The following is a 12,892-nucleotide window of genomic DNA, read 5'->3' on the forward strand; positions in this document are numbered from 1 at the left end:
AAAACCAGGAAGAAACAGGTTTTGTGTGTACTTTTAGATTGGCTTAAAAACAAAACAAAACAAAACTTCAACCTGGTTAAATGTTGTAAACTGAACCAGAAAATCATTCTGAGCCTGAACCAGCCCCATCAGCATGTTGATCATTTTCTAGTAAAATAATTTTTGTATAACTGACTCAGATTAGCCAAACTAAGGGGAAAAAAACCAAAACAAACAAACAAAAAAAAAAAAAAAAAAAAAAAACAAAACAAAAAAAAACACATGAAGGGGTAGAACTCTAAACTCTAGAGCCTAAATTTACACCAAAACGCATATCACCTCATTTTTGTTAAAATTATTTGCCTTGACAGAAATTGCTCAGCTCTGTGCATGTTACACAATTTAAGCCCAGAGGTCATCTCTGCATTTGCTTGTTTGATTCTTATATTTACTATGTGGTAGAAACCATGTGCTATTTCCAAAATACTATGGCAGAAAAAGTGTTTGTTTTTCTAGGTCTTTCTTACTTCTTTATATAATATTGCATTTTCAAGATCTTGTTATGTTTTTATATAATTATTGTATAAAATGCCTTCATCTTTTTTCTTGTTTCTTATCCCCCTCCCCACAAAATTATAGTCAATTGCTGCTAAATATATATTGTAAGTGAGAATTAGTGTTATAGCTCTGCCAGTTCTGATGTCATTAAACTTCTGCTCTAACTCTTTAGTTACTGAATTTTTTTTTCTATGTAATCAAGTAGACAGAGCCTTGGTTTGAAAGTTAAGAAACCTGGTTCTAATCTAAGCTTTCATTAACTAGCCTTGTGACCAAGTGAGATGAAAATAACATGGCTAATCTCTCTATGGCTCTGTTTTCATATCTGCCCTGACCACCTTCCAAGTTGCTGGATGACCAGATAAAATGGCTAAAGTGAAAGAAATCTGAAAAGTCAAATGTTTAGCAAATGTAAGGTGGTTTTAAATGAATTTGTATATGTTGACACACACAGACAAATGTACCGTGACTCGATGCATATAAACTCTCTCACCCAACAAGACCCATAGAGACACCCAGTATTAACAGCTCCAGTAACCAGCAAGTGCTTGGAAAGCTGTACTCAACAAACAAATGCTATTTTCCGTTTGGAGGAAACAATAGGATAAAGAGCCCAATCTGCGGATAATTTGAGCCATTCCATTTCCTTCCTGTGGTCTTTTTAAGCAAAACAGTCAGGTCTATTTTGAAAAGCAACTTACAAATTAGAAAGCTCACCTTCTTTCTTGCTCAAACCTCATTTTCCTTTCTCACACAGAATTTTTTGCTTCCACTCCTAGTTCCCCCAGGAAGCTGGTCCAAGAGCGGTTAAGATGAGAACAGGACATGGATCAGAATCAGAATCAGATGGTAGAATTAAATTGCTAGAGGGGCTCTGGCCAATGTTCCTCACAAAGGGCTAGTTTCTGGTTACAATGATATGTGACAAATGCAAGCACTTGAATGTCTATGAATGAGGGAATGAATTCTGCAGAATGCTCCTTCAGCTACAGAGATACAAGAATCCACTCTTCATTAGAGGAGGAGCTGCAGAAGTATATTGTGAGGGTCAACAGAAGGGCTATCCAGAAGCACTGGCAGTCATTCTGAACCCACAAGCATCTTAGCAGGGAAGCTTCAAGGCAGGAAGAGAAATGCTAAGCATGAGCCTCATCGGTGGACACACAGAGTTCATTGAATGGTCCGTGTCAACAGCTCACCACCTATCCTGGGCACTGGGCTACTAGAATGGGAGACTTCTTAAAAAGTTCCATGAGTCATCATTTATTTTTTTGCTGTCTTACATTAGAACATAATAAAAAACTTACATGTGCATTTTTCTTTACCCAAACACACACACACACACACATATATATCAATTCTTTTAGAATAAGTGACATTCTATATCTAGAATGAAAAAACTGTCTATACATTAATTTTTCTTTTTTTTCGAGACAGAGTCTCACTGCAATCTCTGCCTCCTGGGCTCAAGCAATTCTTGTGCCTCAGTCTCCCGAGTAGCTGGGACTACAGTCGCGTGCCACCATGCCCGGTTACATTGTATTTTTAGTATTTTTAGTAGAGACGGGGTTTCACCATGTTGGCCAGGCTGATCTCGAACTCCTGACCTCAGGTGATCTGCCCGCCTCGGCCTCCCAAAGTGTTGGGATTACAGGTGTGAGCCACCATGCCCAGCTACATTGAGTGATTTATTAGCATAATAGTTTTATATAAAATGTCTTCATTTTGAAAACATTTTTATTGTATTTGGCATGGAAATTTTTTTTTTAATCAATGTGTAACATACTAGAAAATTAAATATTTAGCTACCAAAACTTGAAAGATACCTGTTATTCTGAGTCAAAGGGTAAAGTTTTAACAAAATAAAATGAGTCACTTTCCTACTCATATTCTGCATTTCTTAGCTCTCTCTTTTACCTCTTCCTTTCTCATCCCATCCCCCAAAATAGAGGATTTGAAAGTGTTGGCCTTAGTCTCACAGGTGCATTTACTTGTATTTGAGAAAGCTGATTTATTCTTTCATAAATTAAAAATAAAATTTCTAAGAGAATAATAACGAAGAGTCATAGTGCTTAGTATCTGACACGGCCCTAAGAGCTTTATATTAATTCATTTAATACAACAACCTGTGAGAGAAGTTCTGTCACCATCATCATCTGTGGTTTTTTAGACTATATGACTAGAACACGGAAAAGATAAGTAACTTGGCTAGGATCACCTAGCTATGGAGTAGACCAGGCTGGTCCTCAGGCCACAATATTAACAGCTGCACTATATAGCCTCTCCAGGATGACCTTGTGTTTCCAACTACATTTGTTCTTGAAAATGAATCCTAGTCTCCTCCCCACTCCCCATCCAACTCTTTCCCAGAGTTCTCTTACTTTCAAGAGAATATACTCACTCTGTCACTCCCTTTATTATCTACCTTTCTCTTCAACTGCCCTTTGCAGTTCAAGGAGATTCCTCTAAGAAATCTTCCTTGTTAATTCCCTGTGACTTCCTCAAGAGCAAATCTGAAGTCTTCCTATATCTCTTACTTCCCTCCCACTCCTTCCCCTTCCCCTTTTTCTTCCTCTCCCCGCTCCCTGCCACACCAGCACTTCCTTATTTGGGAGATCTCTGTGGTCTCGGCAGCTATGTCTTTGCCCCCTTCTCTTCTCTGACTAACCCTTAGCTGCGACACTAATCAAGTGGAAAGTTGGATTTTTTTAAAAATTTAAAAGTGATTCTAGAGTAGCTGGTACTAATAATTGTGATTTTAAAAATTCTGATAAACTTCCTGCCATAATTTTCCAGGATGTTTAGATAGTGCTGAGAAAACTTTTAAAGATAAAATAGCAAACATATATTGTGCTTACTATGTGCCAGACACCATTCTAGCTGCTTAGTGTAGGTTAACTCATGTAACCCACACAGCAACTCTATGAGGTAGGTAACGATTACTATTGTCCATTTCACAAATGGGAATATTGGGCAACAGAGAGCCATTAATTAACTCAGGCTGTTAATAATGGGATAGCCAGCATTTGAACTCAGGTAGTCTGGTTGTAGCATCTGTCTGCTTAATTACTATGCCACCTTGGTGCCCTAAGACATATTTGAATTCTGTAAAGTTGGATTTACAACTGCTTATTTAATGTCAAAATAGGGTATACATTGAGTACATTCTAATTTGTCTCTCTCACCAAAAGTGAATGTCAGAAGCTTATAAATCCAAGTTAATACAATTTGCTCTATTTTCTGAGTCCATAAGATTGGGGTGGGAACATTTGTTACTATATATAAAAATAAGGCATCTTAATATCACTTATACAATTAGATGTAAAATATTTTCATGTTAGCTATTCATAATGAAAGTGAAATTCTACCCAATTTCTCCATTGTACAAAATATGATACAAATTATGAAGTAAAAACATACCATTGATTCTGCCAGACTATTAAATTAGCAACCCTTTATTATTTTTCATAGTATTATACAAAGGAAATACAATTTGCAAATTTTTAAAAAGAACTTTGTTGCCATTTAAAATAAAGAGCATGTGTGTATGTTCATGTGTATGAATACCTTTGTGTGTATGTGTATAAATACATGTGTGTGGTGTGTGCATGTGTGTATATGTACACATACATGTCTATATACCATAAGCAATTTATTTTGCTTCCAGTCATCTGTGTCATTTTGCCATTATGAGAAGCACAACACCTGCCACACTCCTGCTCTACTGTGCTTTATTTTCCCCTTTGCATTCATTACTGTAGAGCCTGCTGTATATATTATTTATTGTCTTCTTATTGTCTGTTTGTCCTTCCAGAATGTGTGCTCCACCAAGATAGAGATTCCTGTCTGCTTTGCATACTGTTGTATCCTTATCCTTAGCTCCAGAACAATGCCTAGCATGTAGTACGAACTAAATAAATATTTGGTAAAAGAATAAATGTGCGTCTCTAAAGAAAACCTCCTGGCCACACCCCCGCCCACCACCAATCATACCCTTGGGAAAGATGCCATATGAGCAAGATGATGCTCCCACTTCCCTGAGTGTGGAAGACTGCAAGTGAGCTTGCAGGGCTTATTGGAGCCCAGGGAATGGGATGGGTTGGCCTTGCCATTTCCCTCTAGTACAAATGCTAACCCCCTTCAAAGGGGAGGTAGGCTGGGGCTTGGTGTCATTAAATATCTTTTGATTTAGTGATTTGGCATATAATTCAGGACTGCATTTAGATGAATAATGCAGTCAATCTTCATTCCATATTTGCGGAGTTACCTACCTAGAAGAGGACAAACTTTCTTTACACGAACTGTAGGGGAGGAAATACTTCCTTCTGTCATCTTAGGTTCTGTGGCTGGGCCTAAGAATTAAACTATAATAGCATAAAACATACTAACAGGAGAAAAGCATACACATCTTATTTAATATTTGTACGTCCATGGACGTCTTTATAAGAAAAATGAAGCCCCAAAGAAGACATTAGGTACAAAGGCTTAAGTATCTTTTTAAACAAAGAGTGATAAATATTAGGGATGTGACAAGACAAAGGGGCTTGGTCTGGGTATAGTAAACTGTGGGGTTGTGAGTAGCCAGGAGCATTGTTCAGTATCAAAGAACTTTTTAAAAGGTAATACCTTACCGGCAAGGTACTTCCTGACTTCAAGGATAAAACATGGATGGAAGCAATCCAGAAAAAGGTTTCTCATTGTCCAGGCCTTCTTGTTGTGCAACCAAAAGATGGGCTGCTGGTGTTTTATCTTTTTCCTTCAAGGCTTGGTTGTTAGCAGCTTCACAGATAAGGGCAGTCTGGCTCATAAACCCAATGGCATTTGCACAAAATAGTAGAGGTAGCCTATCCCTTCCTGCCTTAAATCTTGGGGCTCACTTCTCATCCCTACTAATACATGTCCTTTTTGGCATTTTTATTTTCCAGAATAGGGCTTTGTCATCTGCATTAAATACCTATTCAGGCAGATCTCTTTTCTCCTCAATGATTTTCTTAGTGACATCTGGAAACTCGCCTGCTGCCTCTGGTTAGGAAGCTGCTCTTGTTATCTTGACATTTTTAAAGCCAAAACTGCTTTCTAAAATTATCAAAACTTTCTTTGCTGGCATTCAATTCTCCAGCTGTAGACCCTTCCCCTTCCTTTTGCTTTGTCATATAATGACTTTGTTTTTTTCTGGAACTATATTAGAGTCTATAGCTATGTCTTTCTTATAGCAATTCTGCACCTACGTAAAAGCTGCATTTTCAATACAAGATAAAGAGGTTTTTGGCAAAAATTGCAAGGGTTTCTTGCCTGCTAGCCTAGCTGCAGTGACTGCTTCACAAAGGTGCTTACACTGGATTCATTTACCTTGAAATACCTGCCAACCACAGCTGTAGACCTCAATCTGTGGTCCATATTAAGCAATTCAACTTTTTCTTTTTGGATCAATACTTTGCTTCTTGGGAGCATATCCAGCATCACGAGTGGCACTTCGTATGGGGTCCTGTGGTGTTATTCAACGTTTGTGGTATTGCACCACATACAGTTAAAAAATCCTCGAGAACCATAAGAGATCACTTTTTAGTGCCACAGGCAATTTGCTGGAGAGACAAACTGCTCATATGGAGATTATTAAAGTCACGTACATGGCATTTTAAGCAGATATTAGAAACACTTGAGGTCACCAGAGTAGCAATGGGAAGTGGTTATGAAATTATTACAGTAGTATAGTATGTACTATGGTTAATTTTATGCAGCTATGATTTAATATTGCATCTTTATGTCTGTTCACATTTCTTTTAACTGTGCATGGTGCCATGTACAATTTGGGTTTGTGTAAGTTTTGAGAAATTTTAACTTCTTAAAATTTTATGGTAATACATGACAAAATAGAGTACTATCTACACATATTTTATGCATTTATGATATACCTTTGTCTTAATTTTTTGATATTTCTAGGCTATTTGGCTCATTTCAAGTTTTTTCAAATTGTTGCAGATCTCCAAAAAATTTTCCAATATATTGATTGAAAAAATCTATATATGAGTGGACCCATCCAGTTTAAATTCTTGCTTTTCAAGGATCAACTGTATGAAATAAGGTGTCCTTCAACAGAAACACACGTAAAACAAGATTATCTATTGACCAGTTGACAAAAACATTGTGGCCAGAGGCTCCCTTTATATCCCCTGGGAGCAATGGTTTCAGCATTCACTAAATCAGGGTTCAAAATGACTTTATACAATGTAATTACATGAATAATGAGAATCAAGTGTATCTTCCCTAGAATTCCCCAGAATAGTTCCCTTTCTGACCTAGAAACATCATCTCTGTGGTTTCTCACAAATATCCTTCTTGGAGATGGTGCATATTTAGAGAAAACCATGGCTAAGTCAATAAGCCTAAGTCTAGCCCTGCACCCCTAATCTGGGTGGTCATTCTAAAGACATTGTTTAATCTTTCGGGTAGAGCTTCCTTATCTGTAGAATGGTTTCCTTGACTGAAAGGAAAAACTTGAAAGCTCTTTAGTGCACATATGTCTAAGGAATAGTCTAAGGAATAATTTTTCTAGTAAACAATGGCTTTTTTTTTTTTTTCACGGAGTCTTGACACACCTTCTTGGAGCATTGCTGTTAACAAATTTAAGGGATTTGACCTTTGGATTTAGAGGTGAGAAGAGAATACCCTTTAATAGATGGAACACTTTGCTACTCCCAGAATGTCCATTTTCTGACTGTACTGGCATCAGAACCTGCCTTTCAACCTCCTTCCTCCCAGAGTAGCAGCCAGCAGCCCAATCTCCCTAACCCAAGTGTCCGTCTGAGGACAGAGAGACCAAGCAGTGCCACAGAAAGGAGCCCTGGCTGTGACTCAGGAGGCCTGAGATCTCACGTGCCACTTCTCCCCTCTGTTACCTTGGATAAGTCATTTCACATCTTTGGGCTTCAGTTTCTTCATTCTTAAGCAATTTTTATTAGAGAATATCTTTAATTAGATGACAATTATGGGACACTCTGACCCATACATGTTATGTAAAAATAACTTACATATGGTTAAACAAAAATGTACAAAAGCAAATTTCTTCACCATCCCCAAATAGTTTGTTAGGGCTCTCATAACAAAATATCACAGACTGGGTGGCTTTTAAAAACAGAAATTTATTTTCTCACAGTTCTAGAGGCTCTTTAAAGGCCTTATCTCCAAATATAGTCACGCTCTGAAGTACTAGGGGTTAGGTCTTCAACAAATAAATTGGGGTGGGGAGGGAAGTCAGCCCAACAACACCCATGCCATCAATTTCTCAAAATTGTGCCATATTTCAGTTTGCTTTATATTTGAACCACACATTTTTTATAAAGACTTTTTTTCTTTTCTTTCTTTTTTTTTTAGAAATCCCTGAGTATCTTTATTCTGTCTTTTTGAGAAAAGTGACATGTGCCTTTATCATATCTCTAAGGTCTCCCAGGTCCTTAATCACACTACTATTGTAAAGAATAATCTTCCCAGAGCCCTCTTTTTTTCCTCCCCTTAATTTGTCCTGATTGCTTTCTTTGCCAGCTGCATCACTGCCAACCTGAGATTTTATTTTCATTGAGCTCCTGGGTTGGTTTCCTTTTTTCTTAAATCCTGTGTACTCCTCCTTCTTGGATTCTTGCTTTGCTTTGCTGAAGTACATCCGTGGCATACACAGAGACATGCTGCTAGACATGCTGTTCTTTCCTTTCAAGAAAGAACTCACTGCCCAGCTGCAAGAAGGATGGTTAACTAGTAGCCACCAGGTGTTAACTCCTCTAGCTGAGGTTCTAAGCCTCTGGCCAATGACTGAGCAAGGTGGTGATGCTAGGGCCCCACCATTTCTGCCCAACTTGAGACTCCTCTAAAAGGAAATCTTTGCTCTGGAGCCACCAAGAGGGTTGGCAGAAACTTTGTCAGGTCTGCATCACTGTCTAATGACTACCTCTACCCAATCCTGTGTCCTCCCCTTTTCCGTTCACAGATGTTACTCCCCTGTAAAATGTTGTGCTGTAATTCTGTTTGAGCTTCAGCTTCCTGGAGAACCCATCTAGTATAACATCCTCAAATAATGTTTACTTACTTTTTATTCGTTTCAGAAAGGAATCATATATTTAAACTTTATGAGACCTTGCATGTATGAACTATTTGTCCTCATATGTGATTACTACCTTGATCGGTATACAATTCTAGGCTTAAAATTATTTCTCTGCAGAACTTTGAAGGCCATGCTCCACTGTCTTCTAACATCCAGTAATGATGATGAGAAGTCTGATCATAATCCAATTCTTATTCCTTTGTAGCTAGCCTAGTTCTTGTTTAGATTTTGTTTTGTTTTGTTTTCTCCATCTTTGAAAGTTATAGGGTTTCATCTTTATCCTCAATGCTTTTGAATGTCACTAGGCTGTGTCCAGGCATAGTTGTTTTTCATTCATCCTAACTTGCATGATCCTTTCCATCTAAGGACCAATGTCTTTCTTTTATTCTTTCCCCTGCATTGTCTTTGTTTTCTCTTTCTGGAGCTCATATTAGATACTCTTTATGTCTTCAGGATCTATCTTTTCTTTCTTTTTTTTTTTTTCTTTTTTTTGGGGGGTGTGTGTGTGCACGCGTGTATGTATGAAACAGGATCTCACGCTGTCCCAGGAGCGGGAGTGCAATGGTGCAATCAATCATAGCTCACCGCAGCTTTGAACTCCTGGGCTCAAGAGATCCTCCTGCCTCAGCCTCCCAAGCAGCTGGGACTACAGGTGCACACCACTATGTCCAGCTAATTTTCATATCTTTTGTAGAGATGGGGGTCTTGCGTTGTTGCCCAGGCTTGCTTAAACTCTTGGCTTCAAGCAATTCTCCCACTCCAGGCTCCCAAAATACTGGAATTACAGAGGTGAGCCACCGTACTCAGTGTCATGTTTTTATTTTTTGCTTTCCACATATTTTCCATTCTGTCTTCTATATCTTCATAGTTGATCTTTAGCCATGACCAATATGTTACTTTTCACCTTAGCAATCATACTTTTATATTCAGGAACTCTCTTCTTCCCTAATTGCTCCTGTTAATATCACTGTATTGTGGTTTTCATTGCTGTAACACTCTCTTGGATGTCTCTGAGGATATCCCTAACTACTTTTTTGTTAAATAGTTCTGTTCTATTCCTTGTATTATCTCTGTTTTCTCCTCAGTCGTTTATTTAACTTGTTTATCTTGGACTTTCTTTTTTAAGTTGTTATTTCCTCCCAAATGTCTAGTAAACACAATATGAAGGAATACATTGATATCTGTAAAAATGGCTGTGTCCTGAGGACAATCAGGCTTTGCATTTATGGTGCATGGGTGGGGAACAGCCATGCTGGCCTAAGATCCCCCAATCTGACAAGTCAAGGAAGAACTCGCTCTAAGAGTTGGGTGGGGTGGCCTTCCTGTTCCCTCCATCTCTATTAGGCTCTACTCTGCCCTACTCTCTAGCCCTATACCACTCTACAGACTCTAGACTGGCAAATCTACTCTGCTTAAGCCATTCTCCAGTGGGATCTCCCTGGCAATAAATTCAGCAGCAGCTGCACAATGTTGTGGGCGGCTGACCTCTGTGCTGCTCTCTCTGTGCCTGGAGTCTCTTATGAGCTCCATGGGGAGAATGGTTTTGTCTCTGCTAACTTTCAGAATGTGCATTTGGAGCTGTGCTTTTCTCCATTATAATCTCATTTGATTCTCACCTTCCAGAAGTTATTTAAAATGTCTATTTGTTAATTATACCTACTGTAGTTTTCCATGTTGCAATAGATTTTCTTTTCTTTTGTATATTTTTATCATCTTTTCAATGTACTCCTGGGGAGGAGGGGGTGTAGTCGTATGCGCCCAACCTTCATACATGTAATCCTGATCCCCGGACACAGTGGGTGAGCACCTAAGTGAGGCCAAGAATAATGGAGAGTTTTGCAGTCAGGCCTGAGAAAGAGAAGTGACTCTCCATGTGATAGACCGTGAAGAATAAAGCTCCAGAACTTTTAGGGTGGGGGACAGTGCCATGTTTCCAACTGTGTGCACTAGAGAGGAGCTGAGAAGCACTGACAGAGAAACCTTTAAGGATGCCTAGTGACATTTCATCCTTGGTTTCTTGGGGACACCCTTGTATCATTATAATAAATGTCTTGCTTATACTAGCTCTTGTGAATTTCTGTCACTTACAAGTAAGAAGGCCAAAAATCATGCATGTTTGGCCTCCCTGAAACCTGTTACTCAAGTAAGGTTGGCTGTTGGGGAAAAGGGCTTGGCTAGGTATAGTAGCTTGAGCCTTAATCCCAGCACTTTGGGAGGCCGAGGCTGGAAGATCACTTGAAGTCGAAGATCATTTGAAGTCAAGAGTTCAAGACCAGCCTGGGCAACAAAGCTACAGCCAGGTGAGGTGGTGCATGCCTGTAATCCCAGAAGGCTGAGGCAGGAGAATCACTTGAGCTCGGAAGTTTGAGGCTGCAATGAGCTATGATTGCAGCACTGTACCCCAATCTGGGTAACAAAGCAAGACTCTGTTTCTAAAAAATAACGATAAAAATAATTTAATAAACACCCTGCTTACCACTCTTGTAAAATAAGGAGAAAGTAGGACTAAAAGGAGGCTCTTTTCTCTTAGCCTAATTTACATGGTTCTGTCCATGAACTTGAGCCAGAGGGGTACAACTCACCTCCCCCACCTCTCAGAGGTCATTTTCTCAAACTCTCAGAAACGCTGTGTAACTTTAAAGATACGTCAGCTTGTTACATGCAAAAATAGAAAAATGTTCACCAGGAAACAAAAATAGTCTCCTCATGTTTGTGCAGCCTTAAGGAAGCCGCTTTCCCACTTAAAAATCTAGCCCTTTCCTTTTCTCTAACTTCGTATTTTCTCTTTCCTAATTTTACGTTTTATTAAAGCTTTTACTTTTGGGAACTACTATCTTATAGGGGAGATTTAAGAAATAATTCCAATCTCCCTTCCACAAATATTACTATAATAACATTAACACAGAAACTCAGTTTGCCCAAACCAACATGATGCCTTCTTGGTTAAAAGATTCCTAAGGGCAAAACCCAGGTCGTTGGATGGTTTTTATGCTACGCTAAAAACTGAGTGGGAATATGGCGGCAAACCTTTTAACAATTTGTAAACGCTGAATATGACCTTACAAAAATAGGCCGACAAAGCAGGATTATAGGCCTATTTGAGATTGAATAACTTTGTTAAAATTAAACATAAAATAGGAACCAGATCAAAAAGACAGTTTATGTAATCTTAATCTTCTTCCCTCTCTTTGCTTAGCCGGGGGTTGGTGAGGGGACTTTCTCTAGGAACTTAGTGACTGATGTCTTAAAGTAGATGCGGTGGAACCAGCTCTGTCTACAGAACCGCGGGCTTCAGTGGCGTCTTCCTAACCCAGCTTGCCGGCCGGGGGCGTCCCGAGAGCCTCGGGGCCTTCCCTTCACCCCGAGGGAATTGGACGGGCGGCGCTGGTAAGGCCTCCCGGGCTCAAAGTGCAACGGACACTGCAGAAATCCAAACTGCTGGCATTCGCAGCCTGGGGACGCTAGAGGAAGTAATGATTTCTGGTTTGTTAACCTCAGGTGACAAAAATGCCGAGCCAGGCGGGAGCTGGACCTACAATCTTCTGATGCATGGTCAGACACGTTATCCATTGCGCCACTGGTCTACCACGCAACTCCTCCACTGGCCGTTGAATTACTGCGTGTTGAGAACACACTCGGCAACCACTTTAAAGGGCAACGCAGGCTGGTAAAGGAAAAGTACGACAAGGTGGGGCGGTAGAGTCGCAGGGTCTTGGCACAACGGGCCCCAGACCACCTGGGTTGAGGGCCTTTACCGGGTCAGTCAGGCTAGCGAGCCAGAGCGCGCTGTCTTTCTGCGCACGCGTAGAGCACACAGGCCGGCTCTCGGGCGCTGAGCTCAGTGCAATCTCCGGCTGCCTGGACTGGCGCTCCGATTGTTCTGTGCTGAATCTCAGGGGATGCCAACAGACGTACACGTCCCTTCGATAGCTCAGCTGGTAGAGCGGAGGACTGTAGCTACTTCCTCAGCAGGAGACATCCTTAGGTCGCTGGTTCGATTCCGGCTCGAAGGAGACAAATGACTTTTTTTTCCAGCTCCCGATGACTTAATGTCCCTTTCCTTGGGTGCCTTCAATGACACATTGCATTCCAACAAGTAGTTGGAAAGTCTAGCGCGTTCTCCCCATTTTGGGCCTCCCAGCCTGCTTGGTAATTTTTTTTAGCTATCCCCCAGCGGGGACGTGCCCGGGCAGGTTCCCAGCGCAGCTGTGGGTCTCCGCTCGGCCGAGCGACTGGCGGGTCACGGCTTCTGCATCTTTCTAA

At 40.2% G+C, this 12,892-nt stretch overlaps 1 non-coding gene across 1 annotated transcript; it reads left to right on the plus strand.

Moving 5' to 3' along the window:
• The first annotated feature begins 12,549 nt into the window (after positions 1-12,549).
• Positions 12,550-12,642, plus strand: TRNAY-GUA. The gene is made up of 2 exons: positions 12,550-12,586; positions 12,607-12,642. It is a non-coding gene; the product is annotated as a tRNA-Tyr (tRNA).
• Positions 12,643-12,892: the final 250 nt, after the last annotated feature.

The sequence above is a fragment of the Piliocolobus tephrosceles genome, chromosome 7 (assembly GCF_002776525.5).
Source record: "Piliocolobus tephrosceles isolate RC106 chromosome 7, ASM277652v3, whole genome shotgun sequence".
Classification (NCBI taxonomy): domain Eukaryota; kingdom Metazoa; phylum Chordata; class Mammalia; order Primates; family Cercopithecidae; genus Piliocolobus; species Piliocolobus tephrosceles.